Source organism: Protopterus annectens, chromosome 17.part0 (genome assembly GCF_019279795.1).
Source record: "Protopterus annectens isolate FY-2018-M chromosome 17.part0, PAN1.0, whole genome shotgun sequence".
NCBI classification, from domain to species: Eukaryota; Metazoa; Chordata; order Ceratodontiformes; family Protopteridae; genus Protopterus; species Protopterus annectens.
Genome location: NC_056751.1, coordinates 129,517,312 through 129,529,147, shown reverse-complemented (window position 1 = coordinate 129,529,147; position 11,836 = coordinate 129,517,312). Strand labels below are relative to the sequence as shown.

The 11,836-nt window shown below is 39.5% G+C and overlaps 1 protein-coding gene across 1 annotated transcript in view; it reads left to right on the top strand.

Moving 5' to 3' along the window:
* Positions 1–10,315: 10,315 nt before the first annotated feature.
* YTHDC2 (YTH domain containing 2) overlaps positions 10,316–11,836 on the top strand; it is a 1,963,388-nt gene continuing 1,961,867 nt past the window's right edge. Inside the window, exon 1 of the mRNA XM_044059160.1 lies at positions 10,316–10,449. The gene's annotated coding sequence lies outside the window, so the exon portion shown is untranslated. The remainder of the gene's footprint in view (positions 10,450–11,836) is intronic.

Here is an 11,836-nt window from a genome sequence, read left to right as displayed (position 1 = left end):
CATAAAGATAGGAAGGCTGTCTTAAAGATTTTGCCACTTCAGGGAAGGAGGCAGTCCGTGCTAGTTGGTCTTCCATTTGGTCTCACCCCCCACTCATCTGTTATTCACAACTGTTTTGCCAGTGGTAGCATCTCGCCTGAAATTATGATGCACTAGAGAGTGCATCTCCTTTTGCTTGTTGCTTCTCAGTCAACATTTTCTCAGGATTCAGGAATTGATGATGGCAGCCCTTATGGTGGTGGCTAATGCTAATAAACATGAGTCCTGCATTGGATTTTCTGTATGCCATGGTCTTGGGAGAAGGTTCTTGTGAGTGCCACAGTAAACTGTTGGGGTCTACACGATGGGTGTGATATAATGGTCTGTTCCAGTTCATCTTTTGGTAGGAAGACACTTCACTCTAGAGAATCTGGTTGTGTGTATCGTTGAAGAGGCTTTTGCCCTAAAGTGGGCCACTGGAGTTTTTTTGCCTATGGGTTTATCAACATTCAGTCAGACAGAGGTGGTTTGATGCAGCTGCAAACAATGGGGTGGGCTTGTTTTTACCCCTAATGCAGTATGCAAAAGATGTATAAGCACAGGGTCTCTGGAGGCAAAATTCTTGCATACAAACACTCATAGTAACAGTTTGGTTGTTAGACTTGCTACACTCACCCCGTATAGTACTCACCCACACACAGACGCACTTAACTGCAATTTCTCACACCCCAAAGATATCCCAGATATTCCACCTGTAAAAACTATCCTCGTCAAACCAAAAAGCACTCAACAGAACATCATGAAACACTACACATAAAGCCACAAGCATTGTAGCCTCAACTGTCAAGCCCGCAAGGCAAGCCAGTACACTGCACAGGACTGTAGTCATATGGGACTGTATTGTACAACATGCTGATACCCCACTCACCAGGCTGAACAAGTAGAAAATAACGGTCAGTTGCCAGTCAGGGGCAGGATCCACCAAATTATACATGCACTCAAGTCATTGCACCACAGGTACCATGTATGTGTAAATGACCTGAGATGTCATTTGACTATATGAAGAGAGACCTTGTGATGCTCTCAGACTGTGTCACAGGCTGTTAATGTGCCTAACACTAAGCAGTATTCTTCCTTCACAAAGGATGATGCCACAGTGCAAACAGAAGATGATTGACTTCAATAATTGGCTAAGGTTTTGGTGTCATTTTAGGGAGGTACAGTATTTGTCAGAGTGGGATATCATGGTTAACGAAGCACATTCCTTTGGTAAGGTTGATCTGCACCTTTCACCCCTAGGCTTTTGAATGTTGACTAAAACATTGTGCTCCCCCATATTGCATTTTTAGGCAATGCCAAATTGACAAACCTTACATCGTAGAAAAATCTACCCAAGGAAATATAAAGGTGCTACTGCTCAATACCAGGAGTCTAAACAGGAAGCTCCACTCCCTATAAGCTCTCCTCTCCTGGAAAATGCAGACGTCTCTGTAGTTGCAAAGACTTGGTTTACAGCTGCAGAGCATGTCATGGCAGTGCAAGGCTTCAGTGACTTCTGTACATCTAGACCAGTAACTGCACAGATGGAGTAAAAGTGGAGATTTATCAATCTACATCAATAACAAGCTTAACTTTAGATTGGTTAAATAGGATGACACATTGGAGTTCCTCCACTTTCAAATTACCATAGACAGTCCCATACCATATCCTAGCAAACTGTAGGTCACCCTCTGTATCCCATGAAACCCATAGCTTAGACTTATTGGAGACTCTCGCCATTTTGCCATATACCATACTCATGTAGGTCTGTAATTATCCATCTATAAACTGGGAATCCTACATGACCACTAATTTGCAGGTACAGCGATTCTTAGATTTTGTAAACACAGACACCCTGTACTAGTTAGTGCATACACTTACTAGAGGTACAAATATATTTAAACCTGGCTCACAAATATGGGAGCGTGCTGCATCCGCCACCGTGCTTTGTCCTCTTTCTAAGGTCAGATCACAAAGCAGTCTCATTTGAAATAAGAATCCGTTCTGTAACTCCAGCAAAACCCTCTTTAACAGTTAGAAGCTACTCCAGGGCAAACTGCTTTTTATTAAGTGATAACCTGTCAAAATGTCAAGCCTTTCTAAACACAGACAACACAGCAGCCTTTGTCGATTATTCACAGAGGCTCTGTACAACCATGTCCGTGATTGCATTGAGACTGTTGTGCCTCCCAGAAGTAAGGCCAAAATTAACTGAAAAAACACACCCTGGTGGAATTCAAAATTAAATGAGATGTACAACTAAAGAAAAAAGTTATAGCTAAAATTAGGAAGACGAACACCATTAAAAAAGAAAAACCCTCTCTCATCAAACTGAATAGACAACTAAGATGATCAAGTCCAACAAAGCAAATTTTGATGTAAAAAATAGCATCCCAGGCCAAGGACCAACTGAAAAGGTTGTCTTTAGTTATGTTTGAATTCTCAGAGGCAGTGTACAGCATTGCACAGAACTGTTGATAAATGGAGACACTTTTTCATGGAACCAGGAGATATAGCAAATCTTCTGGCTGATAAATTCAGCTCCAACTTTAGCCCACTCTCACCTCCAGACACATCCCAGGAAATACTACCCAACATAACTCCTCCCACTGTCAGTAAGGAACAAGTCTTGGATATGATGTTTAAAGCCAAAGCTACTGCTTCGACGGCCCTGATAATATCCCAGGATGCCTCCTAAATAGTCTGAAATGTGACCTGTTGGGTCCACTGGAGTCACTGTTCAACCATGACCTCTGCATAGACTTTGTGCCTCAGGAGTGGCGGACTGCAACAGTCATCCCTTTGGACAAGGGTGAACCATCAGCGGATCTCTAGAACTAGACACCCATTAGTCTGAGTGGTCTGAAATGCAAAGCCATGGAAAGAATTGTAGTGGGAATGATTAACAGTGATGGGAAACTTTCAGACACTGGACCAATCCAGTTTGGGTTTGACAAAGCAGGTCCTGCCTACTAAACTTGGTGGACTTGTTTGTGAAGCCACTAAGATGATGGATGAGGGCAGAATGATGCATGTTGCCTGCCTTGACCTATCTAATGCATTTGATACAGTACTGCATTCGGGTATTGTAAACAGTCACAGAATTGTACATAAATTCCTGTGTAATTCATTGTATAGTCAGCTAGCTCACAAACGGTACCCGGGAAGCTAGGATTGCAGAGACCACATCCACAAAGGCCTGTCACCAGTGGAGTCCCCTGAGGCTCTATGCTGGGTCTGTTCCTCTTTGGCATGTAGTTTTTCAGAAGTGAAGATCAATGTCAAAGGCTCTGGCTTACCAAGTTTGCAGATGAATGCAAGCTAGGAGCAGTCATAGAAACCCCCAAGATAATGAAATTTAACAGGAAAATCTAACACAAGACAGATGATGGCATGGCTTAAAACCTAGTGCCTAGAAATGCACGAGTACTAATAGTACTTTTTTGAATTTGGCAACCCAAGTGAAACACCCTTAAAAGTAGATCCTAGTAGTCGGGGATTTGGGTACTTGTGTAGATTGTAACCTGGCTTTTGAACACCATGTGTCTTAAGGTAGTAAGGAAATCATTTTATGTCACACAACTTGTAAGTATAGACATGGTATCTAGATCTAGGTAAGTTATCATGCCACTGTACTTGGCTGTCATCAGAACTACCGTTGAGTATAATGCCCCCATCAGTATGTACCTGACCAGGCACATACAATGAGTACAGTGTCCACAGAGGTTCTTCACAAAAAGAATACAGGGCATAAGCACAATGGCCTTTTGCAGATTGTCTCAAAGCTCTGTCTATCTGTACTCTTGTTTCCTATAGACTGCTGAGAGGCAATTTATGCCTGGCATACAAAGCATCATTGGCTCTTGCTCTAGTTGACTTCTTGCATAGCTGCAAAATGAACAGCACCATAACTACTAGATGTAAGGATTTAAACTTTGTTTGCAATTTACATGGGATGTTTGAGGGACAGATTTGTATCTTGGAGAATCCCCATTCCATGGAATAGGGTATCTATCCTTGTGAAACAAAGTCCTCCCCTTACCCTATTCAAGCGCAACTTGGAACAGTAGATGGGAAATTGGAAATTCACCCTTTTGCTGACACCTATGTCTGTGATGGACAGATGCAGCCATTAAAGCATGCTTTAATTAACATACACCATTAAAATAACCTCCAGTACACAGTAACTTGAGGGATGCATTAGGGTTGCATGGTTAGTCTTACAAAGCCCTCCGTGGTTGTCGGCCTAGTTATACAGCTATGAATATTGTACAGTGAATGATGAGCATATCATAGTGACCTTCAATAATGGTCACTTCTTTTTACTAATTCACTCTGGGGAAAGCCATTTGCTTAGTAGACAGATTGAATGACTAGTTACTCATGTCACATGGCAGTTGTAGCAGTCCATATGTTGAAATATCTTTAAGAGTTGGGGTAGGTAACCATTATGGGATTGGTTTGCTTCCACAGTAAGTGTCACTAGTACTATCTTTTGAGTCTTCCATCGAATGGCTGACTTTTGGTTGCCTTTGTAAGATTTGGCTTCAGGGTCTCCTCTAAGCTTTTCAATTTCTTTGATTAGTTAAATTTGTTTAGAAATTTCCAAGACCAGGATCATTTTGAATACAAAGTTTTGTCTAGGCAACTTGACTTTCTTTTCTACATGCCTTTCTTTTAGAACCTCCACTTTGGCTGCACCTACTTTGGAGACTACTAATTCACTCATCTGAGTATGCTCATCGTGGATCTCTGTATATTGACTTAATTTGATTACTCAGTTTCAGTGAGAGCTGGGCCTCCACCCTCTTCCCAATGGATACTTTATACCACCTCATATGAAGAGGCATTTTGCCTGATAATAGCATAAGGACAAGTGGAAAACTGTTTTGTTGAGCCATTTCATAAAATCTTCATAGGATCATAGGAGATTACTAGGCTATCGACTTGGAGGTCATTTTAAGCCTAGCCGTTTCATCCCAATGTAATACCATCGAAATGCTAGTCAGTACCCAAGATTGCATTTAGTGATGACTGCCCATGTCCATGAGGGTTGTGGGCTCTATCCCTGGTAATAATTTATGGTGCCCCATTCACTTATCCAGGTTCCTGTTGAACAGTGACATAGAGGCTCTCTGTTACACATGAATTTGTAGCCTGTTCCAAAGACGTGGCAGTCACTGGGAGATAAATCTCTTCCTCCAGCATGTCCTGTTTAAGTCGCAGGTCATATTTTGTAGGCCAGGCATAAGTCTCCCTTAAGACATCTATACAATATGGAGTATAGTGATAGGAACTTTAGCTGGTCTGTGTAAGGCACATGCTGGAGCCTCTTGATCATCATTGTTGGAAACCTCTGAGGTCTCTCTAATTGCTGCAGGTGCTTAGTGCGGTACATGCCGAACGGGGTGTTATACTCAATTGTAGGCCGGATAAGTGCAGAGTATAGGGGTCATAACTTCTTTTGCTCTCTAGGTGATGCCTTTACTTACCAAGTGTGCTATGTAGAAAGCTTTCCTTACTACAATAGACACATGGTGGTCAAAGTTAGGTTGCAGTCATCTTGTGATCCCAGGTACCTTACCACTTCATGGGTACTTTGGATATATTTTTTGAAAGAACTTGAACATGTTGAAATAATGTTTATTGAAAGAGGGTATCCTAAGGAACTCATTACACCGATAAAAGAATATGTAATACTGGGTAGACGAACTAGGTACAAACCACTACTAACCAAGGTTGATAATTTGGTGGCTAATAATGGATTAAATGACAATAATATTAATAAAAATCATATAAATGAGGTGAATGATGAAATAAACACGCAAAATATAATGAGAACTAATTTTACACCATATCTTACTATTACATACTATAAGGATGTTGGGTGGTTGAGGAAAAGCATCCATGAGATATGGAGTATGTTTAGGAATATGGCTGTTAAGACAGATGTATTTAAGAGTGATTTAAACTTAGCTTAAGGAGAAACGAGAATATTAAAAATATCCTGGAGAAAAAGAAAATGGAAAGAAGTGGGACTAACAAAAAGCACGGAACTTTTAAATGTGGTAGATGTGCACAATGTCCATATATTGCGGAAACAAAAGAATTGAGAATACCAAGTTTATCATTAACTTTAAGGGCCAAAAAATATAGTAGTTATTCAAAAGGGGTAATTTACTTGGTGATGTGTAAAGCTTGTCAAAAATATTATATTGGCAAAACTGAGAGACATCTCAGAAATAGAATATATGAGCACATAAGAGGTATAAACAGGCATAATGAGAATAATGCTTTGTATAGGCATGCAATAGAATGTAAAAAAGCAGACTTTAAATTTTGGGTGCTCGAAGTAGCTGAACATATGGAACGTGGAGGTGATTGGCAAACTAAAGTTGAGTATAGGGAGATGATTTGGCAGTTAAGATTGGATGCTTGTAGTAATGGAGGTCTGAATGACCACATATCGATTACCCCTGCGCTGAAAATATTAGCAATGGACCCGAAGAAATTAAAATGTTACGAATGACTGCTTATTTAAATAAATGCCTATATTGGGAAGTTTACAGACCACAATTACCTCATAGCCTTAAATTATAAATGGTAGCTTTTTATAACTTTTTTTATAGCTTTTTTATAGCTATTTTAGATTTGTATTTATGGATGTTTTGCCGCCTCTCCACATATTATATATTCATATACTCATACATTATTTATTATACATCATATATTTATATATTTTTATTTTTATACTTGTATTTATATCCATCTTTATAATAGCCTGACATATTATACACCTAATTATTTGTATATTCATATATTTACATTTATATTTATATTTATATTCATATTTTTACTTAGATAATATATTATTGTATATTTTACATACATTAAGGAAGTTTTGGATATATATTTTTATATTTATGCTTATATACATATATTTCATATACATAATTACTTTATATCATGTTTATATGTATATTAAGTTTTAGAAATTGTTCTTGAGCCTCTGGTTATCTTACAATATGTACTATTTATATTTTATAAATTATACACACTATATATTTCATTCATTCATATTTGGTAGGGCATTTATGTAAACTAGGAAATAGTACAATAACACTCATAAGTATTTTTTAATCTAACAGCATTAAACGATGGTTTTTAATATGTGTTGTTTAGAGCTATAGATATATTTAGAGCACTGTGTCATGAAAGCGAATGTCTTTTTAAAAAATGTGGTTCAACTGTTTATACTAATTAACTAATTAATTAGAAACATCATTGGAAGGCATATAAAAATGTAACTGATTAATATAGAACAGATTCTGATGAAGTCTCCGTAAAGGAGACGAAAGCGCTTAATCTATTTGTTTGATTTTGACTATGTTCTTGTTTTAATATTAAACTGTTTAAAAATTCCTTCATTTCGTTGGTGGTATATGCTGGTGACATGCGTATAAGGTGAAGCAGGAACTGAAGAGGTTTTACTCGGGGCAGCCTTAATAGTGCCGGAGCAGTGATCTTTTGGTGTTTGTGCTATTTTTGGTTACCAGTGGTTCTTTGGATATTGTTGTTGATTTGAAAGTGTGAAGGGACATTGTTTGCGTTGAAGGGAATGATGATGCATTGCTTTACATTCTTTTTGAGACTGTGACTAATGCACCAGCTGTTGGTCTGCGTGAGACCCTCCTGGAGTATACTGACATAATTTAGGGATTTATTAATTGCATGTAGCTTGCAGTCGCAGACTAGGTCACCCACAACCCCTTAGTTTTGACCTGAATGCCTGAAGTATATACCAAACAGTAGGGGGCCAGTACTGACCTCTGTGGCACCCTGCTGGTAACAGGCCTGTTGGTTGATGTGGAGTTAACCACTTTGAATAGTGTGTGTCTGGTTTGTGAGCCAGTTGGCAACCCATCTTACAATGAAGGGGTTTACATTCGGCTTGTTAAGTTTATCGGTAATGCCTGAATGTGGGATTGCTTTGAAAGTCTTTGCCAAGTCAAGGTATGCTGTGTGCACAGATTTGCCCTCATCAGTAGCCTTGGTCACACTTTCAAAGCAATCCACAGGATTTATCAGGCAGGATCTGTTCTTCATGAAGCCAAATAGGTGACCTGCAAAGCCTGGATCCTACCCAATGTCTTTATTTATGAGGTACATAATGATAAGTTCCATGGCCTTGGAGATGAGACTGGTCAGGCTTATGAATCTGTAATTCCCTGGGTCTGTTGCTAGGCCACCTTTGTGGAGGGAAATAACTGTTGCTGTTCTCCATTCTGCAGGACACAGTCTGTGGTTAGGCTATGATTGAAAGTGGTACTTAGTGGTGATGGTAGTTCATGTTTTTAGCCTGTTAAGACGACAGCCTGAGATGTCATCTGGCCCCATAGAGGCTGTGTTTTTTACCTAGGACAGGGCTTTGAAGACCTGCTCTTCAGATATGTAGGATGGGTGGGGGTGGGGGGGGGGGGTTGGGGGAAGGTTTGCTGTCAGTTAGGAGGGGATAAGGGAGTGAAATTTTGGCCAAATCCAAGTCTTCCTTCGGCTTTGTTCCAGAAGTTTTATGATGCGTCATGGAAAGTTTTGTTACAGACCTTGGCTGCTGTCGTGCTAGAGTACATGCCTTTGAGTCTCTTCACCCCACCCCCGGCCTCTCTTGATGGATCCTAATCCCAGTCATGAGGCACAAGTTTCTACAGCATGAAATAAACTCGCCCCTTGTAATACTTATTGTTTTATGGTGTTAACTCAAATTCCTTTGACTTGAAGTTAACAAACTTTGTCAAACCTCCTTGCCATACTTTTTAACAAAGATCAGCTTGTGAAAAAACTTGCCTTTGTGAATACCTAAAGCACCCATTGGAGCAAATGTGAATCAGTTGAGTCATCTGCCTGTTTTCTTTGCTGCTTATAATCTGGGTGGATATTCTTCACTAAGTGGATGCACACAGGAAGATTAGGAGTTAAGTTTACAGATCTGGAGTCCATCTCCAAGAACAGTCATCTTTTGTGTATTTTTTTTGCTTACCAAAGCCACAGTGTAGTGACTGTCTAGACTTTATTAATACTTCACTGTTTTGTTGCTACATATATTTCAAAACTGCTTTCTGCTGGGTTGATGCTGTGCATGTTCTTCATTATGCTTGAGAAAAGATGCAAGGTAATACCGTTTGAAAGTGTGTGCATATTTGTCATGATCTGCAAGTAAGTATATAATGCATTATCAGGTTTTAATATGTATATTTTTATTAAATTATTATTACATTTCATTTTGCCTCCTGAACTATGTGCACATTTTTCTTATTGAATCATTTTGAAGTTTTGTGGCTTCATGATGGATTTTCCATTTTGTGATCAAGTTAAAAGCTTGATACTACAGTTTTGCAGACTCTAAAGAAGCTTTTTTCTATAGTAGATGACAAATGTTGAAGGTGTGATGATGAAATGGGTAATTGGGAATGTAATTTTTGGGAGTGTAATGACTTGTCCAGACTTCAAAATTTCCATGCAGACTACTGTGTAAGAAACACTAGATAAGCAAATTGGTGTAAGTAAGGAAATATTTTTTGAGCTTTGTTACAGGATCGAAATTGATACTGCGGTGGTGGTGCTGCGGTAGCATTGTCGCCTCACAGTAAGACGTTGTCCTGTTCGATTCTCAGCTAAAGCGTCTTCTGTGTGGGGACATGCGTGAATGGGTGTACCTTCGTTGAAGGTTGTGCGTCAGAGCTGGCAACTCGGCACGTAAAAATCTACTGCCAATCATTAGCGGACCGGAGTTCCTCTGTGGCGACCCCTAACCGGGAAAAGCCGAAAGATACAACAACAATAGGATCGAAATTGCTTAGACTTAGTAAGGTTTTGCTGAGTTTAATTCTAGTGGCTGCCAAAAAAAAAACTACAAGAAAAAGGAAATTAAAGTTTAAACCAAATGTAGTAGAAGTAGTGAATATAGTAACAGAGATAAAAAAACTGCAAGTGGGATCCTAAAAAAATGGTAGGAGCAAATGGGAATTGTGGGAACAGTGCATGCAGAATAATGTTTTGGAGGAGGAATGAGGTTTAAGGGAAGCAGGAATTGAATTAACCATGTAATGTTTGACTTAATAACTGTATAGAAGATTATATGCGATGAATAATGTTTGCAACTGAAAATGTCAGCATGGTTTGTTTTTATTAATATAAATGTACAATTGCTTGTGTCAAGTGATAATCCAGTAAAGATATTTATTGTTAAAAAAGACTTTCCTGCTTAACTTTTTCTTTTCTTTTCCCTCAAATAGAAACATTGAAAAATGAAAAAGTTAACCATTCCGAGAAATACTAATTTTCTGTCACTCAGCATTCAAACAAAACGTGTGAAGTAAAACTTGCGTGAAAATTTTACCTGCATTTATAAACTGGTCTGGAAAAAAGACAAAGGTATGCATAGATTTGTGTTGTATTTTCTCTTTTGAAAAGGTAGTGGTTTAATGTGTCAACTTACTTAAGAAGTTGTTTATGATTTAAAGTCATAAAAATCAGACTTTGTAAAGTTGTTGACAAACTGGGTTTAATCAGAACTGATAATTTGTCAGCAGTGGTGTACAAGGTAATCACCAGAATATCAGTTTATATGTAATTAATAGGCATGCAGTCCAGGAAACCATTAAGGAGCAAAGCCCAATTTCCCATTTGTCCCAGAATGCTGTTTGGTTAAGTGATTTGTTGAAGGTCTTAATGAATGCTGAAGGAATCGAGCATTATACCACTCCTTGCACCACAGGAAGTAGCTCCATTACATTTGTCTCCTCCCTTTCTCCTTTATTCTGTATGGCTACCCCAGTGTCCCACCCCCATCACTTGGTCTACCACCCTCTCCTACTGCCTCTGGAATATCTCCATTATAAGGCTGGGTCTGACTTTGAACCTAAGAGCATCATGGGTGAGGTGGGGGTGTACCTTTGACTGCTTCCACAAGAGCTTTTTTTCCCCCTCCATTTTCCCATTTATGACCTTCCTCTTTGCATCTTCCCCCCCTCCTTTGTGTTCACCTGTTACATCTGTCTGTGAGCCATGCTTCGTCCCAAGAAATGTCTTGCTGGAACCCATCCCAGGATGGTCATGCCCATCCCTCCTTGCCAGCACTTCAGACACCCAAACCACTAATCAAACCTGGGTCACATGGGCTGTAGTTAGGGCTTTATCCCTCTGCACCATGGCGCTGATGCTCGTAATCTTAATCCTGTGTTCTGTCAGTGTGTCTTGTTGTTCTGTTTCATATTGCACATCATCTGCCATATGACGCAGTGTGGTGATACCATCTAATTTGGTACTGACATTTCTGCATTTCCTGTTGAACATAAGCATTGTTTGAAATACCTGGCATGGTCAGACATAAGAACCTCTTTCATTGGCTGTGATTTTTTTGGAGCCCATCATAATGTACATCTCCTAAATGTATAGTCCGAGAGACTGTCTCTGAGAGGGAACTCTCTCGGTTCCCTTACTGACAATCTCCTTAATTGTCATTCAAGTCCTTTAGGAGTGCTACTTTGTTGGATTGGAATGATATTAAGAGGGCCTTCATTAAGATGAAGATGCGTATATAGGTGTTCCCTCATCCTGTTCTGTATAGGGGGCAGAATGGGCTCATCCCTCTTCGCCTATCTTTGCTCCTCCCCTCAGGTGGTGTGTAGCTGACTGCATACCCATAGTTTACGACTTCAGAACCAATGTGACCTTTTGGCTTTAACCATGAGAATTTTGAATCGGATACATTCAAATCTGATGTCTTTGGAGTTGGGGAAGTCTCAAGACCAACGTCTCA